Raw genomic sequence first — 6,674 nt, forward strand, 5'->3', positions numbered from 1 at the left:
AATTTGTATAATCATCCAAAGACTTAGGCCATGAGCTGGATAATTTCTAATCATCAATTTCATTCTCTCCCAAGATTTTGCAACATGTTCATGATCTAGTTGCTTAAAATTCATGATATCATTATGGAGAGAGATAATCTTAGCAGGTGGAAAATACTTGGAAATAAAGGCATCTTTACACTTGTTGCATGAATCAATACTATCTTTGGGTAAAGATGAAAACCAAGTTTTCGCTCGATCTCATAATGAGAACGGAAATAGCTTTAATTCAATCATATTATTATCCACATCTTTCTTCATTTGCATATCGCATAACTCAATAAAGGTATTAAGATGGGATGCGGCATCTTCACTAGGAAGGCCGGAAAATTGCTCTTTCATAACAAGATTCAACAAGGCAGCATTAATTTCATATGAATCCGCACTAGTGGCAGGAGCAACTGGAGTACTAATAAAACCATTGTTCCTAGTATTAGAGAAGTCACACAATTTAGTGTTTTCAGACATGGTGACTTAGCAAGCACACAAGCACACAAGCAAACAGAAAGCAAGCGCAAGAAAGGGCGAATGAAAAAGGCAAATAAAGAAAGGAAAATATTTTTGTAAATTTTGTTTTAGAAGTGGGGAGAGGAAAACGAGAGGCAAATGGCAAATAATGTAAATGCAAGAGATGAGTTTGCGATAGGTACTTGGTACATATGCTTCACTTGAATACTCCCCGGCAACGGCGCCAGAAATTCTTCCTGCTACTTCTTGAGCTTGCGTTGGTTTTTCCCTTGAAGAGGAAAGGGTGATGCAGCAAAGTAGAGATAAGTATTTCCCTCAGTTTGAGAACCAAGGTATCAATCCAGTAGGAGTATCAAGATGAGGCACCAAGGCACCTGCACAAAAACAAACAAACTTGCACCCAACGTGATAAAGGGGTTGTCAATCCCTTTACAAGTACTTGCAAAGTGAGATCTGATAGTGATAATAGGTAAATATAAATAAATAAATAAAAGTGCAGAAGGTATTTTTGGTATTTTTGTATGTAGATCTGAATATATAATGTGTAAAACAGACCCGGGGGCCATAGTGTTCACTACAGGCTTCTCTCATGATAGCAAGTATTATGGTGGGTGAACAAATTACTGTCGAGCAATTGATAGAATCGCGCAAGGTCATGACGATATCTAAGGCAATGATCATACATATAGGCATCATGTCCGAGACAAGTAGACCAATACTTTATGCATCTACTACTATTACTCCACACATCGACCGCTATCCAGCATGCATCTAGTGTATTAAGTTCATAACAAACAGAGTAACGCCTTAAGCAAGATGACATGATGTAGAGGGATAAATTCATGCAATATGATATAAACCCCATCTTTTTACCCTTGATGGCAACAACACAATGCATGCCTCGCTACCCCTTCCGTCACTAGGTGAGGACACCGCACGGTATGAACCCAAAACGAGCACTTCTCATATTGCAAGAATTATAGATCAAGTTGGCCAAACGAATCCCATAACTCGAAGAGAATTACAAGGATACAAAATCATGCATATAAGAAATCAGAGGAGACTCAAATAATATCTATAGATAATCTGATTATAAATCCAGAATTCATCGGATCTCAACAAACACACCTCAAAAGAAAGTTGCATCAGATAGATCTCCATGAAGATCATGGAGAACTTTGTATTGAAGATCCAAGAGAGAGAAGAAGCCATCTAGCTACTAGCTATGGACCCGAAGGTCTGTGGTGAACTACTCAGGCATCATTGCAGAGGCAATGGTGTTGATGAAGAAGCCCTCCGTGTCCGAATCCCCCTTCGGTAGGGCACCAGAACGGTCCCCAGATGGGATCTCGCGGAAACAGAAGTTTGCGGCGGCGGAAAACTATTTTTGTGGCTCTCTCTGTTGGTTTGGGGATTTTAGGGAATTTATAGGCGGAAGAGGTAGGGCAAAGGAGGAATGGGGGGGGACGAGCCTGCTAGGAGCCCCCCCCCCCCAAGGGCACGACTAGGGGGCTTGTGGCCTCCTCCGTGGCCCTCTGCCTTGGTTCTCAAGTCTTCTGGATCCCTTCTGTTATGGAAAAAATCATCCCGGAGGTTTTATTCCGTTTGGACTACTTTAATATTCTTATCTGAAAAAGGTCAAAAACACGGAAAAAAATAGAAACTGGCACTGGGCACTGAGTTAATAGGTTAGTCCCAAAAATGATATAAAATAGCATATAAATGCATATAAAACATCCCAAGTTGTTAATATAATAGCATGGAACAATCAAAAATTATAGATACGTTCAAGACGTATCACTACGGTGCATTTCCAGGGAGCAGGGGCGCAAGCTACTGGCCGACATTCACGGAGGGGACTGCGGGCATCACTCTTTCTCGCGCACGCTCGCAGGTAAGGTGTTCAGGTCCGATTTTTTATTGGCCCACAGCTTTGGACGACGCTACCGAGATGGTCAGGTCTTGCGAGGCCTGCCAGTTCCATGCAAAGAAGATCCACTAACCCGCGCAGGGCCTCTAGACCATCCCACTCACCTGGTCCTTTGCGGTCTAGGGGCTGTACATATTGGGGCCTTTTCCGTAGGCCGCGGGGGGCTTCCGCTACCTCTACGTTGCCGTCGACAAATTCACCAAGTGGGCGAAGGTGGAGCCCGTGCGCACCATCCCGGCCGGGTCCGCCGTAAAGTTCATCAAGGGACTCGTGAGCCGCTTCGGCGCCCCCAATCGCATCATCACGGATAACGGTTCGCAATTCACCAGTCAGCTCTTCAAGATTTACTGTGCTAACCTCGGCACACAGATATGCTATGGATCGGTGGCCCATCCGTGGAGCAATGGACAGGCAGAGCGCACCAACGCGGAGGTCCTGCGGGATCTCAAAATGAGGAATTTCAAGAAGAAGCTCGAGGCTTGCGGCCGAGGTTGGGTCGATGAGCTCCCGTCGGTACTGTGGTCCATCCACACCACTGCAACCAAGCCCACCGGCGAGACCCCGTTCTTCCTCGTCTACGGAGCAGTCGCGGTTCTTCTCCACGAAATCAAGCACCGCTCCCCGCGGATCCTGGCGTTTGATGAGGAGTGTCAGGAGTCTGCGCGGGGGACGGACCTCGTACTCGAAGAGGAGGTGCGCCGCCGGGCCTCTCTCTGAGTCACGAGGTACCAGCAGGCCTTGCGGCGCTACCACTATCGCAACATCTGCTCCAGGACCCTCGATGTCGACGACCTCGTCCTAAGGCGGGCCCAATACAGGGAAGACTTGCATAAGCTTTCACCTATGTGGGAAGGCCCTTTTAAGGTCGTCCACGTCTCCAGGCGTGACTCCGTGCATTTGGAGATTCAAAATGGAGTCCCCATCCAGAATGCCTGGAACATCCAACACCTTCGCAAGTTCTACCCATGACGACTCTGCACCGCCCCTCCACTGCCTCCGCACTGCCTCTACATCGACCCTGCATCGTCCTTCAATTCTTCCGGAACCTAATTCATCCCGTGACACTCTCACGTAATAACGAGACGAGGTTATATACGCCCAGGGCCCCCCGAGGACGCGGAAGGCGTCCATCCCACGCCTAGTGGGGATGGCGAATCAAAACAACATAGTCCACTAATGACTTCCGGAATCAGGCGCCTAATGCCTCGGGGGTAGGGACACTCGCAGGCCAAAGCATCCTCGCGACCTCCCAGATACACACCCACCGTGACACTCTCACGTAATAACGAACCAAGGTTGTATATGCCCAGGGCCCCCCGAGGACGCGGAAGGAGTCCATCCCACGCCTAGTGGAAGACCTTAGCTCCGCGTTGTGTGGCGATGAAGGCGGAGAATAGATTTGGTGTCGGACGCGGCTTGCATTTGCTTTTTCTGGCTTGGATTTCATGGTATTTATGAAGTCAAAACTCGGGGCCTTTCCAAATGGAGCTTTTCGCAAAAACTTATTTTTCCCACATTCTTTGCAACGCGCTCTTTTTCTCTAAGTCGTGCGTCCGTCTGACCTCACCCGCTTGTACCCCGCGATCAGGGGCTGGGGGTACGGTGTTGGCACCTCGCCAAAGCCTTGGCGCCTGAATACACGTGTGGTACTCACTGACGAGTAGGCAGACTCATTCCAACTAGCACTCGCCCACGAGGCTTAATCGCGTCTCGGCGCACCACGCTTGAGAGGGAACAACATTTGGTTTTTCCTCACACCAGCTGTTTTTCTTGGGATGGTTTGAGCGCCTAAGGGGGCTCCTAAACATAACGCCTCAGGAGCCTTACCGGTCACAAAGCCACCTGGCACCCCGGTGCCGGGGCCTGGCCCCGTGAGGAACCACCTTGGTAAAGAGTTGCACCTCACGACGGCGGGGAAATGTGCGGGACTGGGACCTACCGACGCAGAGCTTCCTTAATGCAGATTAGGGACCTCCAAAAATAGAACTCACGAGGGCCTCTTGAATGTCTAAGGGGGTCTTGAGCATCGCGCCTCAGGAACATTACCAATCGCAAAGGCACCTGGTACCCGGGTGCTAAGGCCTTGTTCCACGAGGGGCGATCTTCAAGTCGCGCCTCGCGGCAGGGAAATGTGCAGGACTGGGACCTGCCGTCGTAGAGCCGCTTGAATGTCTAAGGGGGCTCCTAAGCACAACGCCTAAGGAGCCTTACCAGTCACAAAGCCATTTGGCACCCAGGTGCTAGGGCTTTGCCTCGTGAGGAACGACCTTGGTAACGGGTCGCACTCCACGGTTGCAGGGAAATGTGCGGGACCGCGGCCAGCTAACATAGAGCATCGACCCACTTCAGCTGGAGCAAGGGAAAGACCAACCAACCAACGAGCCCCCCCCCCCCCCGCGAACACCACAATCGTGCATCGCAACAAAGGAGTTCCCGCAAGCATACCAAGCTAAGTATCTAAACCAGCAGAGAAACAACATCACTAACAAAAGGGGGAGGCGACCAAAATCCCTTACAAACCCGAAGGGTCTACCCATGTTCCTGTGGATGCAGGGTCGAGAGCAAGGAGAAGACAACTACCAATGGAGATCCCGGAGGAGGGTTGTCGCCGCCGATGCCCGGCATCCGCACACCGACACCCAGTCTGTTTCCTCTTCCTCCTTCACACGCACCGCAGGAGCAGACGGGCAGCGCCATGCTTGGGGGCTCCCCCGAGCCTCCGGCACGGCGGCGAGGTGGCTCGTCGTAGCTGTTGTCACTGCTGTCGCTCGGGCTCCTCCCGGAGGGGGTGTCACTGCTGTTGGAGGTGTGGCGCCCATCGCCAGAGACGGGCTCATCCACGGTACCGCCATGGTCGGCATCCTCCGGGCAGCAACCCACACGATCGCCCTCGACACCGAAGATCTTGACAAAGAGCATCGCCTCCCGTCGAACTTAAAGTGGAGGTAGCGCCTCCCCTTCAAGCCTCGGGCACGGGCGAACGCCTGCCACCCGCGGTTTAGATACACGTAAGCGCGGGGGGGTGACCTCGACTTTGACCCGGGACGCCCCGCTACAGGAGCAGTCGGCCTAAGCCAGAGGCCTAAGAGCTTGCCGGTCGGTAGCGCCTTCGCGAAGAAGCTCGGGAGCTGGAGCCAGGCGATCTCCGGCATGTCCACCCATGTCATGAACTCCATCGCCGTATCAGCCGAATGGAGCCGCAAGCGAGGCGGCAGAGTGGACATCACCGACCTCCCATTCTGGAGGCCACGGGCAACCGCACCGGTCAACGCCCCGCCATGGCTGCCGATGGTGATCCCCGGGCAGGCAGAACCACGGCCGCGCCCGCTAGAGGCCGTTGTCAGCGCAGCCACGTACTTCCGAGGGCGGCCTCGTCCCCTCTTGATAGTTGGAGTAGCAAGACCTTCACCAGGGGCCTTCCCTTATCGGCAGTAGAGAATCTCCTCACCGGCGCCATGCTGAGAGAGTGGAGGGCTGAAGGTGGAAGGCGAAGAAGACTGGGGCGATCCAAGCCTTATCGCCCTCGCCGGGCTAAATAGGCAGCCCAGAGCAGGCAGGCGTCCCTTCGCGTCCCTAGGCCCACACAATTCAAGAAGGGTGCGATCGCATGGCGTGTGTACAGGCGCCGTCCCCAGGGAGCAATGATGGCTGGCGCAGCATCCAGACGCCACATCAATTTGACTAGGCGCGTCTCCGGGCGCTTCAGGAACTGGAGTGTTGCCACTGGGCTGCACGGCATGTGTGAAGCCTGGCCCGAAGACATTTAGGGCCCATGACGCTTCAGACTGCCTCCAAGGCTTCGCCAGGAAGCCAGCCCGGACGCGCCTTGGGCTCGGTGGCTACTGCCGGCGTCCTGGGAACGGGGGTACCCAAACTTGCCTTTCTGCGGCCCAGGGCTAGCCCACTTCATCGATCAAGCACCAGTAGACTCGGCAAGGCCCTCGTTAGGGGCCAAGCCTCACGAGGAGGAATGGAATCAAGACCCGCAGGGGTTTCCTCGGGACCTCTCCGGAGTGGCAGACATTCTGAGGCAAGGCCCAGCCTCAGGAGTCAATGATGATGCAGAAGGTGGATAGGCGACCCGCAGATGGCAAAGCCGTGCAGTTCCCCCTTTGGTGCAATGAGGGCAGGAGCGTACATGGGTCCCAAAGGCATCTCCCAAAGCTTTCCCTTCTTGTGCAACGAAGCTGCCGCTGCCCGTCGGTAGGGCAGACGTCACCACGGGCCTTTCTCTACC

This window comes from Hordeum vulgare, chromosome 4H (genome assembly GCF_904849725.1).
Source record: "Hordeum vulgare subsp. vulgare chromosome 4H, MorexV3_pseudomolecules_assembly, whole genome shotgun sequence".
NCBI lineage: Eukaryota > Viridiplantae > Streptophyta > Magnoliopsida > Poales > Poaceae > Hordeum > Hordeum vulgare.